The sequence below is a fragment of the Microtus oregoni genome, unplaced genomic scaffold, assembly GCF_018167655.1.
Source record: "Microtus oregoni isolate MIOR12 unplaced genomic scaffold, Mior012 000052F_ref0000163, whole genome shotgun sequence".
Lineage (NCBI taxonomy): Eukaryota > Metazoa > Chordata > Mammalia > Rodentia > Cricetidae > Microtus > Microtus oregoni.
The window spans coordinates 2,061,510-2,081,121 of record NW_024543828.1 but is presented as its reverse complement, the minus strand read 5'-3'; the positions used below and the strand labels follow the sequence as shown (position 1 = coordinate 2,081,121).

The 19,612-nt window shown below is 36.8% G+C and overlaps 1 pseudogene; it reads left to right on the top strand.

Moving 5' to 3' along the window:
- The first annotated feature begins 12,050 nt into the window (after positions 1–12,050).
- LOC121437548 lies at positions 12,051–16,212 on the top strand (annotated as a pseudogene).
- Positions 16,213–19,612: the final 3,400 nt, after the last annotated feature.

The window sequence follows — 19,612 nt, the reverse complement described above, 5'->3', positions numbered from 1 at the left end:
TGACTCTGCTTTCTTTCTCCCAGCATTCTGTTCTGTCTACTCCACCCACCTATCTTCTGACCTATCAGGCCAAGCAGATTCTTTATTAATTAGCCAATAAAAGTAACACGTAGAAAAAAGACCTAGCTACATCAAATAAACTACTCATTAACTATTCCAATGACTTTTAGAATAGATTCTTGATTTGCCTTCTTTTTGGTGAATGACTGTCACTACAAAGAGATTAAACATTTTTTCATGTCATGCAGGAAGTTAGTCACCTCCATTTTTGTGTATTTTTACCTGTAACTGTTCATGAGATAAAGTTTTGACAACAGAAAACACCCAAGGAAAAAATATATCCTATACTGTAGTAGTGCACCAAATAACCATGGAATTGCAACTCTGTGTCTCAGCCTGTCTTTGGCCTAATAACTTACTCTGACGGCTGTGAAGTGCTCTGTTTACCAGAATGAGTATAAAAGACAAATGTATAGTTTTATGATGATTTTTGATTCTCTATGAAGCAGAAAAGTTAGTCTACCATTTTCGTGTTGTTTCAGCTGTAAGTATTCATGAGATGAAGATTTGACAAATCACCACAAAAAAGCAAGAGTCCTGAATTCTGGTCACATGTACTTTATCTTACCAACATGGAGATGCAGAGAATTTGGTAGATAATGCCCTCAGTAAAGAGGTGAAACCTTTGTATGCACGATTAGAGATATTCTCTCATTACATCCACAATAAATGATGCTTGTTCTCTTATATAATTTATTCTAAAATCCAGAAGATTAACATACTGATGTTTCTCATTTGATTCTCTCAGAAAATATTCTCTCTCGCTTGTAATGTACAGAAAGACTGACACCACAGAATAACTTTTGCCATACTTTAGTGCATCAAGAAATAATACTCTTTCCTTTTTCTATGATAGTCTAAGTATTTCTATATGGAAGGAATACTTTCTGGCGATTTTTGAGGATGCATTATTGACAAATTCCTGACAAAATCTTGCTAGGTTCAGAGAAAAAAATATGTTAAGTACTCACAATTGAGCCACAATTATTTTACTTCAAAAAACTTAAATCTCCGAGAGGACTAAGAAACATAATAACAAGAAATTTTAACCTGTCTGAGAAGTAGATTATAGAAAGCATTTTGAAAGTGGTGATATCGCTCCCACTGACATTATAGGCTCTAGTATTAATCATTCCCCCTAAAAATGTATAATACCTAAACAATATTTTTTTTGATTTATCTTAAGAAATGTCAACTACAGTATACCTTAACTTCGGTTACTCATCTGCCGCCTTCTCTGTTAACATATGCTACTGTATTGTGTTGTTTTATTATTTCTCTGAAATATACTTTGAGAAGGAAGTAACATGTATTTAGACAAAGTAATCAAACTTACAAGTATCAGAACATCCTTAAACTTAGAAGATGCAGAAGGCCTCTTCACGTGAAGAAGACTATAGATATGTGAGTCTACCCCTAAATATAGAACCCTTTATTATACCCCCTTCTGAGCTAGTGTGGGATCACTTTATGGCATACAACTACACTGACCCTAACTTCTGTAAATACTACCAGAAACTCACCGGTTTGCTAAACTAGAGTTCGGTATAACAATTTCTTGGTCTGTTGTTGGCTGCCTGTCTGGGGTCAAAAGAAATATAAATGCTCCTGCATCCCCCGAAAAAACTATAGGACAAACAAAGTCTCCTTTATAATTTTGTATGTATTTATTTCTTCCAAAGCAAATAAATGGAACCAGCATAGACATAGGAAAAAATGAACAGAAAATGAAATTGGGGCATCTATATATGAGCTAATTTTATTAAACTGTAAATAAAAATTAAGTTTTAAGTGAAATGGATAGATGTAGAGTGAAGTGACACAGACTTGAAAAAAAAGTCAAAAACATGTTTTCACTCATAGATGGATGCTTTCATGAAATGTATATGCCCATGTATGTAGATCTGTATGCATGCATCTAATGTCAGTAAAACCTAAAAATTTAAAGTAGAAACCAAGATAGGGTAAAATAAGTGATGTGAAAGGAAGGACGGGGTTTGTAAAATGGACATATATAACATCAAAGATGAAAAATAGATGAGTGGCAGGGTGGTGAGGGAGATGAGAAGTAAGGAGAATGTATTAAACCATCCTTTATTCAGCTGGGCAGTACTGGCACATGCCTTCAATCCCAGAACTCAGAAGGCAGGTGAATCTCTGAGAGTTCAAGGCCAGCCTTATATATAAGAGCTAGTCCCAGTGTTCCAATGTGGGTCTCTGTCTCTATCTCCATCCATCACCAGATGAAGGTTCTATGGTGATATGCAAGATATTCATCAGTATGGCTATAGGATCAGGCCATTTCAGGCTCCCTCTCCTTAGCTGTCCAAGTAACTAGCTGGGGACATCTCCCTGGACCCGTGGGAACCCCTCTAGAGAAGGAGGGAGAACATGAGAAAGGAAGTCAGGACCGTGAATGGTGCACCCACCCACTGAGACTGTGGATCTGATCTAATGGGAGCGCACCAAAGCCAGCTGGACTGGGACTGAAAAAGCATGGGATAAAACCGGACTCTCTGAACATGGCAGACAATAAGGGCTACTGAGAAACCAAGGACAATGGTACTGTGTTTTGATAATACTGAATGTACTGGATTTGTGGGAGCCTAGCCTGTTTGGATGCTCACCTTCCTAGACCTGGATGGAGGGGTGGACCTTGGACTTCCCACAGGTCAGGGAATCCTGACTGCTCTTCGGACTAGAGAAGGGGGGGATGGGAGGCAGGGAGGAGGCAGAAATTTTTAATAAAATAAAAAATAAAAAAAGAGCTAGTTCCAGGACAGGCTCCAAAACCACAGAATAAACATGTTTTGAAAAATTAAAAAACTCTTTATTTAAAAATCACATAATGATATCTAATATCTACTTACTAATTTTAAAGATAATAAAAATAAACTGAGATCAGATAAGGCCTTTAAAAAAGGTTTCTGTACCTATATTATTCTGACAATCTGGACAACAAAAATGAGGAACAAGGTGAGCCTTAATCTACTCAGAATGACGCCTTACACATACATATCACATGCCTGACGCCAGTCTGAGTAAAATATGGCACACCACGTACTATACATAGAACTGATGCAGATGTAGCCTTTATCCTTTCCGTCCAATTTTAGTCATTTCAATAAAATGACGCATTCACTCTGATTTAATTCATTCCTATGTCCTATAAAATAACTAACCCAGTCCTTCACCAGGAAATTTTTAGTGAAGATCCTATTCTCTGTCCCATTTCTCTGTAGATGTGGTCATGAAAAATAACTATGTTTTCTCTTTTCTTTTCTACTAAGCGATCTCTTAATATTGTCAAACTCTTTACTTTTCTAACTCATAGGATTACAATTAAAAATTATTTTCACAACCTGAAAACACACAGGGTCAACAGTATATAAACTGAAGAGTTTAAATTTATGAATTCAGAAATATATTTGTATAAATATTTATATATATACATATATGTGTGTATAACAACTATTAGTGAAAAAGAGATGCCATGAATTTGAAAGAGAGCAAGGAGGGGTATAAGGGAAGAAGGAAATGACATAATATATTATGAAAATTAGATATATTTTTATATAAGTATAATATATATATTCGCTTCATACCCTCCTTATGTTTAGAACAGAAACACACCACTAAAAAATTCCACAAGTGGTCAAAATGTAGAGATCCTATTTTGTGTACTATTTCTCTGTTAATGGTTCAAGTGACCATGAAAATAACTTTGTTTTCTCTTTTCATTTTTACTAGGAGATCCCTTCACATTGTCCAACTCTTTTACTTTACCTGTAGGATTACCACTTAAAATTATCTTCACCATCCACCCCTCAACATAGCTTCCTTGAAACAGAAGGAGAGCATCTCAGAAAACCTTACCTGCTCAAAATGTAGAGAATAAATGGCTGTGATGCAGTTGTCTTCGATTGTTCAATGGTACAATGCAACTTGAACATCCAGGGTTCAGAGAAATCCAAAGAAGAGTTAGAAAAAATGACTGTGAGATCCAAAAGACTGGGAATTCTGCAGGGTCTTCTAGATTTGACAGGTCCTCTAGATATGAAATGGAAGCTGCACACATGAAATGCCAACAATATGGTTTAGATAATACAAATCTAGTGTTTGGGAAATTCCCAAGAATCCCCAAGAATGACCACAGCCAAAACTCCTAGCAATAGTGGGGAGGGATCCAGAATTTGCCTTCCCCTGTAATCAAAATGGTGACTATCTAACTATCGTTATAGAGCCTTCATCCAGTAATGGATGTAATGAGATCCAGAGATCTACAACCAAGAACCAGGCAAAGATATGGGAATGCAGCTGAAGAGAGGAAGGATGGAATATATGAGCAAGTGAGAACAAGATCATGATGGAGAAATCTCTCTGTACTTAGCTTCTTCATAGTAAAAAAAATTAAAAAAACAACAATATACATAATCCAGACTCTCTGCATATATTCCATCTTTACATGGCTTATTTTTCTTACTCTACTAATTTTTTGTACAAGTTTATATTCATTTTATTATCTTTACTCGTTTAATCTATGACTATCTGTACTCTTTTATATTACATTTACTGTCTCTTTACTCTTTTTCTTCTCTCTCTCAAGCCTACGTACATTTTTTAAATACACTGTGTCTCATTTAGATGTTTTTATGTCTGAATACATCCATACTGCGTATGTGCAATCCTTTTCTGACCCGGATAGCTTCTTAAAATGCTAAGCACTTCTTAAAAACCTAAGCAATAGCTTTGCTTGCCCATACAAGGCCCTGCCTGCTTGTTCTGCCCAGTCCAGCATGGCAGAGCTTTTCACTGCCTCTGAGAACCATGTACATTTCCCCATTTTTAGGCACACAGCCATTAAGCAAGTTGTAGGACTCTGCTCTCAAAACCCATTTAAATGCTTCAGAGCCAGATCTCCCAAAAGAGTCAGAGTTTGTGCTAGTAGCATGGCCCAGGAAGGCAAGTTTCTAAACCTCGAGGCAATTTTCCTGCTACTGCTGAATCAGGAAAACCTCTCTTAAAGGAGCCATGGCATTAAGCTGCGCTTAACTCTGTTTGTTTGTGCCTAGAATTCCTTCCCAAACTCTCTCAGATTTTAAGGACTTTTGTTGGCCACGTTGGCACCTATTTGTCATAGGAGGAGCAAACAAGCGACCTCCAAATACATGGATTGGGATACCAACTCAGCCACAAAACAATAAAACTACACTTTGTTCTGCCTGCAGAGTGATCTGGGATCTGAGCCTAGCAGAAACCTCATCAAAGAAACCAGAGAGAATTTATCCAGCAACTGACAGGAGCAGATGTTGAGTCCTACTGTCAAACATTTGGCAGGGAGTCAAGTAAAGGAGGTGGAATGTCTTAGTTAGGGTTTCTGTTGATGTGAGGAGACACTATAGATATGGCAACTCTTAAAGAGAAAGTATTTAATTGGGGTGGCTCACTTATGGTTTCAGGGGTTCAGTTCATTATCATCATGAAGCAGAGCATGGTGGCATGCAGGCAGATGTGGTACTGGAAAGTTCTACATCATCCAGACAACAGGAAATCAAACTGAGACATTGGGCATTATCCTGAGCATAGAAAACATCAAAACCCACAGTAATGACTTCCTCTAACAAGGCCATGCCCATTCCAACAAAGCCGTAATTCCTAATAGTGGCATTCTCTATAAGATTATGGGCTCCAATTACATTCAAAGTACCACAGAGAGGAAGGATTTGAGGAACAAAAGACAGAGGCTTCAGGGACACCACAAGAACATAACCCACAGAACCAACTAATTAAGACTTATTGGGGGTTTGCAGAGCTAAGGAAGCCTGTAGGAGTCTGAACTAGGAGCCTTGTATGAATGTTATGGTTCAGCAGCTTGGTGTTATTGTGGGATTCCTAACAGCAGGAGTGGAAGTTGTCTATGACTCTCCTGTCTGCTTGTGTGACCCTTTTTTCTCCTACTGGGTTGCTTAGTCTACCTTTGATGTGACAGTATGTACCTGGCCTTATTGTAGCTTGTTATGTCATGTTTGATTGCTGACCCTTAGAGGCATGCTCTTTTCTGAGGAGAAGTGATAGTAGGTGTAAATCTGAGGGAAAAGGGACATGAAAAGAAGGGACTAGGAGAAAGGAAGATATGGGAAACAATATTAGAATATAACATGAGAGAAAATGCATGCATAAATGAATGAATGAATGAACAATCTGACTTTTCCCTGTAATTAGATTGATGACTACCTTCATCCAGCAGCTGATGGAAACAGATGCAGAAATGCACAGCGGAGCACTGGGCCCATCTCTCTGAGCCCAGTCAAAGAGACAGGAGCAATAACATGATCAAAAGGGTCAAGACCATGATGGGGATACCAACAAAAATGACAGACCTGAGTTAATGAAGCCTTTCAACTCTGACATGACAGCGAGGAAACCAGCTTAGGACCAACGTAAGCACTCTAAATGTGGGTTACAGTTATATGGTGGGGGCATACTGTGGTGCCACTGACAGTGAGACCAGGATTTATCCCTACTGCTTGTACTGACTTTTGGGCACCAATTCTCTTTGGAGGGATACCTTGCTCAGCCCAGATTGAGTGGGGATGACCATGGTCCTGCCTCAAAGCAATGTGCTAGACTTTGATTCCCCATGGGAAGCTTTATACTCTCTGAGGAGTAGATGGTGGTGGGATACAGGGGAAGGTGGAGGGAGTGAGATGAGGGGAGGGAGTGGTAACTGGGATTGACACGTAAAATGAGGAAATTGATTAATTTAAAAAACAAACAAAAAAGAGTTTTTCACTGAATAAAAATAAACTCAGGGCTACCTGCTCAGGACTGATACTACCAACAATGAGACAAGCCTTCCTATATTAAATACTAATTAAGAAAATGCTCCACAATCTTGCCTGAAGGCCAACCATATAATGAATTTTCTCTATTCAAAATCAGTTTTCTCAAATGACACAAAATTGTGTTTAATGTAAATTAATCAATACACCATAGCTCATATAAGTTATCAAATGCCAAACACTGGATCATGGCAGAACGTGTCACCAGTAACTGGCACCTATACTACACCATTACTACCAAGCCGTCATAGGTAAACTTTCTTCTTCACAATTGCTCACAGAAAGAGAACCGATGTGAAAATCCTGCCACAATCATTTCCTTTAGCCTTCATTACTGCAATGACAAAATTATGATTGATGCATGTTAAATGCCATTTATTTATCAACCTACAATCAATCCCACTGTCCTGAATTATACATTTCTTCCAGAATAGATTTTGTTATTTTCTTGATACTTATATGAAATCCAAAACACTGAAAAGGGAGTAAGTTTGATGTCATAGACTCTTTCTTTTATAAGAAAGATATTCAATGCATTTCATCATTTATATTCTTAGTTAATAGAAGATATCTGAAAGATGACTGATTTAGAGATATCTAACTAAAATTTAGGGATCAGGTTAAAAAAATCTCCAATGCATGTGAAGATGCAGAACCATGTTTACAATGTGTTTCAGAACCATTTTGTATTAGCAATGGTTTACATATTGTTGGCAAAAGGGGTCCTATGGGAACCCCCAAATAAGCCAAACTATTGCAAAGGCTATTGATTAGTCTCTATCAATATACAATAAGGCGCCATTGCTGAAGAAAACACCTATATGAATACTGAAAACAAAGAAATCAAGCTAGGTCTACCTAGAGCCCCTATCCATACTGACCACTGTTCACAGTACTAGAAAGTACTCTGCACCCTACCAAAGGGATAGCATAACACCAAAACAACTGCAGTTGAAATGGGATTCCACTCTGTAAGCTTTGAATATGTTTTGTTATCATTTGTTAATAAAGAAATTGTTTTGGCCAATGGCTTAGCAGAGTAAAGCCAGGCAGGAAATCTGAACAGAGATATATAGAGAGAGTAGGCAGACTTCAAGAGATACCATGTAGCCGTCCAAAAAGTAAGAGGTAACAAACCAAGAGACTCGTGGTAGAATATATAATAATAGAAATTGATTAATTTAAGGTGCAAGAGAAAACTAGAAAAATGCCACAGATATCAGTCAAACAAAATTGTAATTAATATAGTTTCTCTGTGATTATTTGGGTCTGGGTGACCAGGAAACAAAAGAAAGTCTCTTTCTACATACAATGGTAACCTGAATGCAAGATTGGCTAGTGCAATAGCACAAATCTTGTGGGAGTAACCAAACAAGAACTGAATAAGGCTTATTACTAGTAAGTTGTCTATACTTGACAGTACTTGGCTGACAAAGAACCTGAGACTAGATAACACAGATACCAAGGATAAAACGAAATACTACAATTTTACTAAAAGAATGTAGCAATAAAATAACTTCAATGACATTCTGCTATACTCAAAAGTCAGTGCCTTTCTCAGTCATTATCAGACAAGCCTTCTCCTACAGTAGATGAGAACATACAGGGCGATCCACAGTCATAAAATATGCAAAGAGTGAGAGAACTTGGAACACTCAGTCCTAAATGAAAATTTTCAATCAAATCAAGGATCTTGGGGATCCCTGGGAAGAAGAAGAAGGAAGATAGTAAGAGCCAAGGGGATAGAAGAACTAAGGAATCAAGGCCTCCTAAACACAGCATAGCAGGACCGCACAAGTGACCTCACAGAGACTATGGTAACATGGAGAAAGTGTGTATGGTTCTAAGATCCCAATACTGAAAAGAGGAGGGTCCACAAATATCCCCATCCCTGGACCAGAAGATGTCTTCAAATGATAACCACTTGCAAATGAAAAATTTGTTTTCTCCAAGGATGTCTCATTGAGTACATAAATGGGAGGCCACATGCCTGACAGTAGATGACTAGCACAGAACAAACACAATGGCGTTTTGGGAAGTTTTGCCTCATAATGTTGTATCAGGGCATTTTTTTTTGCTTATAGGTCCCTTGTGCATATATTATATCTTCCAGTTTTATGTTTTTATGGGATTCCTGTGTGTACAAAAATGTCTACCACTGAGTCTATGTTTCTTGTGTTTTCTCTTTGGCTATTTTTTATTTTGTTTGTTTAGACCTATTCTAACTTCTTTGGTTTGCTTCTTATTTTATTTTATTATTATACTTTTAATTCCTGTTTGTTTTCTCATGAGAGACAGAAAAGTTGTGGATTCAAGAGGAGGAAAGTTTGGGAAGATCTGGAAGGAATTGGGGAAATGAAAACTGTTATCAGAATATACTGCATAAAAATATTTTCATAAAAGGTAAATGAAGTCTTCTCAGAGTATACAGAGCTCCCCAAGGGAACCTATAACAAAACAACCGTAATGTTTAGGTCCACACAAACAAGTAACTTGGTAAGATTTCCTCTGCTCATAGATGTCCTGATTTTATATGCATTAACTCACCAGTACCAAACCAAGAAAGACACTGCAAATGACAGTCATAATATGGAATTGGTACTCCAGTAGTATCTACCATGCCATTCAGCTCTTTAATATAATTTATAACTAAATACCATGAGAATAATAATCACATACAGTGTAAAACCTAGGCAATGATCTTATTTATTTGCATGTCATAGGAGGCAAATTATACTGTTTTCCAGCTTCTTTTAATTAACTGAATAACCCCTTAACTTCCACCAAAACTTCAACTTATAGTGTAGCATTAATAAATCATCAGACTCCCACCATGATATAATTTACTCATTTGTCTTTGGGAATATTTATTTTATATCCTTCGTCATTAATTTCTCTTAGAAAACATCCTCTCAGCTTTATTTTCAGCAAATAATTTTAAGTACCAAGACAATATTCTTATCACTTTATTTCTTTTTTAATACTGTCTCTTAATTATCTTTATAATTTTCTTCCATAATCTTCAAGCACTATAGTAAATAATTCTCAACTGACTCCACCTTGAGGAAATCTGAAGTAAAGGTAGGTTCAATACATTCATGGGATGAAGGACTACACCTCTAGTGTATGTTCAGGTTACTACACCTCTAGTGTATGTTCAGGTTACTAATGTGATTTTATGCTTACTACTCTTGTTGGATATTTGTACACTGTGTGATAATATACTGTTGTGATTGGTTTAAAAAAAAGCTGAATGATCAATAGCCAGGCAGGAGGTATAGGCAGGACTTCTGTTCAGAGACAAGAACTTGAGGAGATAACGGAGGCAAGTAAGAGACACAAGGAGAGAGGGAAGAAGCAGAATGGATGGTATATGACAAAAGGTAGATTAATATAAATGGGCTAATTTAAGTTATTAAGAGCTAGTTAAAAATAAATATAAGCTAAGTCCAAACTTTCATATCTAATAAGTCTCCATGTGTTATTTGGGAACTGGCTGGCAGGACAAAGAAGACTTGTTGCATACCACAAAAAAACATTGTTCTCCATATACATGTACTTGTTCTCCAGTTGCATGTACTACAAAGTACCTAATACATATCTGTCAAGTATATTTCACACATCTTTAATCCCAGCACTAGGGAGATGGAAACTGGAACAAAATGGCTGGGTAGAGAGAGGAATATAAAGGGGAAAAGACAGGAACTCAGTGGAGTGTGGAGTTTGAAATTGGTGGAGCGTATTGCAGGATTGCCACTTTGAGTCTTGGTAGAGACAAGATCTATCTAGTGGCTTGGCTGCTTTGCTTTTCTGATCTTTAGGTTGAACCCCAATCTCTGTCTCTCGGTTTTATTTTTCATTCAACAGAAACAGAAAATACAATTGAATTCACCAATACAGGATAATTTCAAGTAGGTTTTGCCTCTCAGCTAGATCCATCACTCCTAATAATTTTATCACTATGTATCTTATAGTTTAACATTTACAAATGGACTCTATTCATAAACCCTACAAAAGGACACACAAATATATTTTATTTTGTGTCTCTGTCCAGACTAACATTCCCCCAATTTACTTGGATCACTATAATCATCAATTAGCCATGCTTACATTTAACTTATTTTTCTTTATAAAAGAGAAAATTAGTGTCCTCTGTCTTTATGCAATCAAAGTTGTGAATGTTCTTGGGCTAAAGATAGTATGGTAAATGTAATCTTAGGTAAACATAATGCCTCGGTCCATTCAATCCATACAAATCCATATATACACTAAAATGTAGAGATGTCCTATGAAGAGTAATGGCACCCAGAGAGCACTTTAATTTAGGAACATAATAAGCCTTATGTGTTTAGATGACTGAAACCAATCAAAAGTACAACATGGCATATGCTATGGATTTTCTGAATCCTTAATCACCATAATTTCAAATTTCATTATAACATCAATAATCACTATAGGCAAAGACTGCTCTTCATTTCCTGGCCACTCAGATCCAAATAATCACACAGAAACTCTATCATTTACAACACTGTTTAACCATCAGCTTACGCATATTTCTAGCTAACTCTTATATCTTGAATTCACCCATTTCTATTAATCTGTTTGCCACCACAGGATTGTGGCCTACTGGCTAACATTCTGGTATTCTGGCGACTTTCTGCTTTGGCAGCTACATGGTATCTCTTTGACTCCACCTATTTTCTGTAACTGTTCAGAATTCCTGCTTGGCTTTACTTTGCCCTGCCATAATATCAAAGCAGCTTCTTTATTAACTAATGATAATAAAACATTCACAGCATACAGAGAGGAATCCCACATCAAATCACTAGCTTTCTCTGTGACCTAATTTAATCATAAGACTTGGTAAATTATCTTACTATCCATCAAGAGTTTTGTTCAGAGAATATTTATTTGATCACTTACTTTTTGATTGGTTTATGTGACTAAGCAATGTGCTGACTACTACTTTCTTTTCGCCTTATTTTACTTCACCTTTTGTTTTCTTATCTGTAGGTATTACAATTAACTGTTCTGTAATGACTCCATGCTGAGGTTCACTAATTTTAAGATGGTTACAAAGCACAGTTTTATAAGAGAAAGTACTGCTTTCGGCCAGCCGTGGTAACCATCTTTCACTAACTCGCCAAAATGACAAACACAAAGGGAAAGAGGAGGGGCACTTGTTATATGTTCTCTAGGCCCTTTAGGAAACATGGAGTTGTTCCTTTGGCTACGTATATGCGAATCTACAAGAAGGGTGATATTGTAGACATCAAGGGAATGGGCACTGTTAAAAAAGGAATGTCCCATAAAGGTTACCATGGCAAAACAGGAAGAGTCTATAATGTCACCCAGGATGCTGTGGGCATCATTGTAAACAAGCAAGTTAAGGGCAAGATTCTTGCCAAGAGAATTAATGTGCGGATTTGATGTGGGAGTCTTCTGTTTTGTGTTGATTTTATTGGTTAAATAAAGAAACTGCCTTGGCCCTTTAATAGGACAGAAAATTACGTGGGTGGAGTAGACAGAACAGAATGCTGGGAGAAAGAAGCCGAGTCAGTCAGTCACCATGATTCTCCCACCCGACACAGATGCAGGTTAGGATCTTACTGGTAAGCTACCACCTTGTGGTGGTACACAGATTATTAGAAATGGGTTATTCTAGATGTGAGAGCTAGCCAGTAAGAGGCTAGAGCTAATGGGCCAAGCAGTGTTTAAAAGAATACAATTTGTGTTTTGTTATTTTGGGGCGTAAGCTAACCAGGCGGCCAGGAGCTGGGACGGCAGGAATGTAGCCGCTGCTCCTATTACAACAGAGTGGCGCTCTAACGTGATGGACTAAATCCACTAAAAAACCTAAGAGGGCTTTAAAAAAAGGGAGAGAGTTTAACACAGCTTTTGGCTGTTTGTGGGTAGCTTGCTGCAAAGAAATTTTCCTGACTCAGCAGCAGGAAAAAAACTGGCTGTTTTTCTGTTGTAATAGGAGCAGCGGGGCTGCATCCTCAGCACCCTGGCCACCTGCTAGCTTATGCTCCAAAATAACAACACACAAACTGTATTCTTTTAAACACTGCTTGGCCCATTTCTAATCATCTGCATAGCACTGCTAGGTGTGCTTACCGGGAAGATTCTAGCCTATGTCCATCCTGGGTCGGAGCTTCATCACATGTGCCTCAGAGAACAGAGCTATCCCCACGTCTCTCCAGGAGAGGGGAGCATGGTGTCTCTCTCCAGAGAGCAGAGCTGTCAAGTCTGACCTCACTTCCTCTTCCTCCCAGCATTCTGTTCTGTTTACTCCACCCACCTCTGTTTTAACCTATGAGAGCCAAGCAGTTTCTTTACTATAATTAACCAATGACCTTCATCCATCATTTTCCCATTTTCTGTTTAAACAAAAAAGGAAGGCTTTAACTTTAACATAGCAAAATTACATATAACAAAACAGTTATCAAGTAAAAGTTACAATAATCTTTATCATAACTAAGGAAAACTATAACTATAACTAACTATTCTTAACTCCAGCAAAGACTCCAGAAAGATACAATATTACCTAAGCAAACAAGAAATAAGCACCTTCTAAAACTTCTAGAAATGACAGAGACATCTTGCTGCCTGTACAGTCACCCAAAGTTCCTCTGTACCATTGGGGCATACGTCTTGGGCCTATAGGCCCATAGTTTCCAGCAGACATTTCCACAAAGCAGGAAATTTCAAAGTCAGTTCAGTAACTATCTGTTGTGTCCTGCAGAATGTCTCACAGACTACTTCATGTTTTAAAATGCCAACTTTCTGGGCTGTGCCAGCCATTGCGATATCTGTCTGGCTCCTGCAGGAGACAGAGCTTTTGAAGGGGGGTTTTGTGATTAAAATGCTTGCTTGCTTGATGGCAATGTGGACTTGCTGTGTGGCTGGAACTGTGTGTAGCTCATGGGCACCAAATGAATGAGGCAAGAGAGGCTCCAGCTCTGCTCCGCCATGCTGTATTGTGCTGACCTGAGGCGGGAACAATCGTAATTATCATAATAACAGTGCAGTTAAGGTTTAGAATGGGTAGGAAACAGGCTGTACCTTATTACTGTATTACCTCTACATGGCGCAATTTAAGTTTTTAAGAAATGCTTAACATTTTAAGTAATGCTACTGGATAGTAAAAAAATTACAGATTCACAATAGAACAGATTCAGACACTGTTGGATAAATGTACGTAGGCTTGGGGGAGAGAAGAAAAAGAATATAAAGAATAAAGTTAATGTCTTAAAGAAGGGGTAAAGTCTTTAAAAAGACAGTACAGATAGTTATAGATTAAAAGAAATAAAGAAAAATAAGCCATGTAAAAATGGAAAATTCACAGAGAGTCTAGATTATGTACATTGTGTTTTTTTTTTAAATTTTTGACTGTGAAGGAGCTAAGTACAGAGAGACATTTCATTACATGGGCTGCCAAACTAAACCAGAATGGATATAAGAGTTTTATGATTTCAAAATTTGGGTCTAGGGATATGATGCTTTGGAGAGGGTTTTTTTTTTTGTTTTCACAGAGGATGAGACCCTGTGGACTGCTTCTTTCCCAATATGGTATGATAGACCACACCCCCCTGAAAGGTTGCTCTGAACACCTTCAGAAAATTACTTCATTCAACTGCCAACTGAGATGAACCTAGCAGACAGGTTATCCCATAAAAGACCTAAATAACAGCGCCCTCATTCAGCAGGAAGCAGTTTGGAGAGAAAAAACTGTGCCCATGTTCCCAAATATGGTTTATAAATGTTCTTTTACATTTAAAGGGGGATATGATATAGATATGAATAATTTGCATTGATATGGATTTTAAGGTCAATTTTGTTATATGTATATGTATTTCTGATCTTGATTAAGGTATTGTGATTGTGTATTTCTTTTTTAAAATGTAATGTATAATTAGGAAAAATAAGTTGTTGATGGATAATCATAAATAATAGTCAAGCTTATAGTCATGTTAGTTAGATTTTCTACATATATAGAGATATATTTCAATTAGATAGGCATTCTTCATATCTTTCAAAGACTACAGAACATGGCATTTAATGTTTTAATAATTTAGGGTTTTTCATGACAATGAGACACATCTGCTCCTGGCAGCACCAATCTACTTCAAGAAGAAGATGGGCATCAAAGAGGTTCCTTATGGAGTTTGATAGCCATTTGGGCAAGAAACTGCTCTTGCCTGGACTATTGCATAAACTGGACACAGAGAACCCACAGAGAGAGGACTACTGAACTTGCCTGAAGGTGAGATGATCTTTCAGGGTTCCTGATTCATAAAAGAGTCTGTGAGACATTCTGCAGGAGATAGGAGAAAGTGACTGAAATATCTTTGGAATTTCCTGCTTCATGAAAATGTCTGCTGGATACGATGGGCCTGAAGGCTGAAGATGGATGCCCCATCGGTACAAAAGAACTTTGGGTGACTGTCCAGGCAGTGAGATATCTCTGTCATTTCTAGAGTTTGAAGTTTCTTATTTCTTGTTTACTTAGGTAATATTATATCCTTCTGGAGTCTTTGACAGAGTTGAAGAATGGATAGATAATTATAGTTTTCCTTAATTATAATAAAAGATAAAGTAGATATAAATATTGTAATTGTAATTCTTGCTTGATAACTGTTTTGTTATATATAATCTTACTATGTTAAAGTTAAAGCCTTTCTTTTTTCTTTCAACAGAAAAAGGGGAAATGATGTGGGAGTTTTGTTTTGTGTTGATTTCATTGGTTAAATAAAGAAACTGCCTTGGCCCTTTAATAGGACAGAAAATTACGTGGGTGGAGTAGACAGAACAGAATGCTGGGAGAAAGAAGCCGAGTCAGTCAGTTGCCACGATTCTCCACCCGACACAGAAGCAGGTTAGGATCTTATCGGTAAGCTACCACCTTGTAGTGGTACACAGATTAGTAGAAACGGGTTAATCTAGATGTGAGAGCTAGCCAGTAAGAGGCTAGAGCTAATGGGCCAAGCAGTGTTTAAAAGAATACAATTTGTGTTTTGTTATTTCGGGGCATAAGCTAGCCAGGTGGCTGGGAGCTATGGTGGCAGGACCATAGCCTGCCGCTCCTATTACAACACGGATTGAACACGTTAGTCACTCGAAGAGCAGAAACAGCTTCCTGAAGCGCGTGAAGGAGAATGACCAGAAGAAAAAGGAAGCCAAAGAGAAGGGTACCTGGGTTCAGCTGTAGCACCAGCCTGCTCCACCCATAGAAGCACACTTCATGAGGACTAACGGGAAAGAGCCTGAGCTGCTGGAGCCCATTCCCTGCAAATTCATGGCCTGATGTACAAAATGAAATAAAAAACCAGGACTGTAAAGGATTTTTCTTAAAGCGAGAGAGAGAGAGAGAGAGAGAGAGAGAGAGAGAGAATTTCCCACATGTCTGTAGCTATAACTAAATTTTCATAGGGCATTGGATGAGTAAGACTTAACTCTAGTCAGAGAAGACATAATACAATCTAATTCATCTTTATAGCATCAACACAATCTTGTACTTTTCCTATATCCCTCATCATGTCCTGCAACTTTCATCACATCCCTAGTAAAGTGATTCTACAACATCACAATATTAATTCTAAAGACAATGAGAATAACTGCCTCAATGGTTCTCAATGTGTGTGTCTTTTTTTCTATAAAAAATTTCACTTGTTATCTTCTTAGGTGAATGATTACAAAGCAAAAAGGGGGAAATGCCATACTTTCATTTTTTCAAATGTACCTTAATGTACTTTTTCTTTTTTGTTGATATTCTACTTGTTTTATATTAAAAATATACTATCAAAATTATATTGAGGGTGTCTGATTTACAAGTGTCCAGAAATGCATGTATGAGTTATAAGTATACATGTACAGGGTACTTGTAGTTATACTACCATCACCACTCATTTGTTATAACATAGCATTTTGTAAGTATTACTATCTTCAGAGAGGATTTTTAGAAAACTAACAATAAATAGCCTACAATTATTTAATTAAGACAAAACAGAACATGTTAACTATAAAGGTTCTTTCCCAAGCTGATACCATCAATCTCTGAAGTTTTCAAAATTACTACTATAAGGTTCTTTGCCTTACCCCTTGCCTTCTTTGTCTTAGTCTCTTATCTGAATGAAGGTCTAAATCTATGATATAAGCTTTCTCTCACTCATTTTTTTCCTATAGCAAAACTTAATCTCCATGACCATGTTCTCTTTAATGCACATGACTGAAATAATGGACATCTTAAGTAAGAATGTATCTTAGAAACACCAAATGTGCAGATTCGATCAGAGAATCCAATTCAAGGGAAGCTACCACATACTGGCATTACCAGCCAGAGAACAGTAAAACTGAGCAATACAATAGAACTTCATAGAGAGATTTGAGATACATGGTTTTTAAAATGAGGCCACAGATGAAAAATAATTGCTTATATATTTTCTAAAGTGTTATTTTCCATTCGCCCCCTTCAACTTTTCTAATATGACAAAGGAAAATAATACTATCACGAGCTGATTTAATAATGTGATAACAAAATAATAAATTCAATATTTAGCATATATTTTTACAAAAAAAATCTTCTTAATAGTATTCTCATTACCTAATGATTGTCAATATTAAAAGAAAATGTTTGATACCCTTTCGGATATTATAATATGGTAAAAGTTCATATACTATGTTTACCTTTATCTGCTTGTAATTAGACCTGAAGGTGCTAAAAATTTTCCATGAAGGTAACCTTAAGAGTGCCTGGTAAGTGGTCAAAAAAAAAAATCCACAAGTGTTCTTTTGATACATTAACCTTACTTTCCATATGTCATCATATATACACAGAGAGAATCAAGTTGAATGAAGTTCAATTGCCTGTCAACTGACTAAGTAGGGCACTGAACACAAGAAACTGAATATAGAGGTGCTAATTCTGCTGACTTTATTATCTCCTGCAGCTCTTGCCATTCCTCCTAACACAGCATGATACATGAACTCTGCACTTATTTCTCAGAAGTCCTGGGAAGTGTCAAATATAATGACCTTCACATTGAATTTATAACTTTGTATCTGAGCTGTACACTGCTTATCTGGATATAGGGTAAGCATGTAATAATTTGTTCTTTTTTCTATCAGAACATCAATCTCTTCTACATTTATATGCAATTGCCTATGTGAGTTGCTGAGATAAGAAATTAAACTGAAGGAACTCATGACCATATAAACAAAGGTCTACATGAGCTTTCTGTCAATCTTTCACTATCAAAATGTTAAAAGAAAAGAATAATTTAATATGCTTTAAACTAACTGAGAAGATGCAGTCACACTGGCAGTAATTCCTCGGCATCAGTGTTGATGGAATATACCACATAAAAGCATTCATGAGTGAGTGATGCTATAGTTTGTTATCCACATCAAAACTCAGACAAAATCATATATTCTCAGTCATACACACTGATCCTTGCATGTAATAAATACACTTGCTTGTGAGTGTGCATGTGTGTATGTGTGATTGTAATGATTAAACCTAAAAACTAAAAGTGAGACCAAAGGAAGGAAAAAATAGATGATGAGGGAGAACCGGGTAGACAAAAGGACATATAGGACATGAAAGAGAAGAAAAAAAAACTAAAGGAAAAAACAGAATTTGGGGTAGCAGGAAATGGGGAGGCTGAAGGGGAAATAGAACTTACTTAAACAGAATTTGATTACAATACTCATCTATAAAATTCTGGAAAAGAATTTAAAAAGAACATTGCACAATTATATATAATATTCAATATGGTAATTTAAAAATTATAAATAACAAGTTTCACACTGAGATCAGATAAGGCTTTTACAAAAAAACAGTTTCTGCACCAATATCACTCTGACAATCTTGATGCCAAAAACACAAGGAACAAAGTGAGCCTAAATCTACTCAAAATGATGCCTTACCCAGACATATCACATGCCTGATGCCATTCTGAGTAGAGCACTGCACACCACATACTACATAGGGAACTGATGCAGATGTAGCCTTTATCCTTCCTGTCCAATTTTAGTCATTTCAATAAAATGATGCATGCATTATGATTTCAATGATATAAGCACTCTGACTTAATTTATTCCTACGTCCTATAAAATAATTAACCCACAGTCCTTCACCAAAAATTTCTCTCAGTGTAGATCTTATCCTGTATCCTAATTTCTCTGTGGATGTGGACATGAAAATAACTTTGTTTTCTCTTTTCTTTTGTACTAGGAAACCTTTAAATACTGTCGAACTTTTTTACTTTTCTAACTCATAGGATTATAATTAAGAATTATTTTCACAACCTGAAAACACACATGTTCAACATTATATAAACTGAAGAGGTTATATTTATGTATTCAGGAATATATATGTATGTATATATACGTATATATGTATGTATTATAGATATAGATATACATATTCTATTCACCCCCGCTTCAAAGAAGTTTATGCTCACAACAGAGATACACATATAAGTAAAGTAATCCACAACTACTCAAAATACAGAGAAGAGCTGTCTGTGCATACTCTGCACCAACGGATACATCTACAATGCAAACCGTATATTTAAATCGTTAAGGATATTTGATCACACTGTGAGCTCCCAAATTGCATATTTACTGGAAAAACGTCTAAATAATATATAAAAGTTAGCCAATAAGAAGCTAGAGCTAATGGGCCACGCAGTGATTTAAATAAT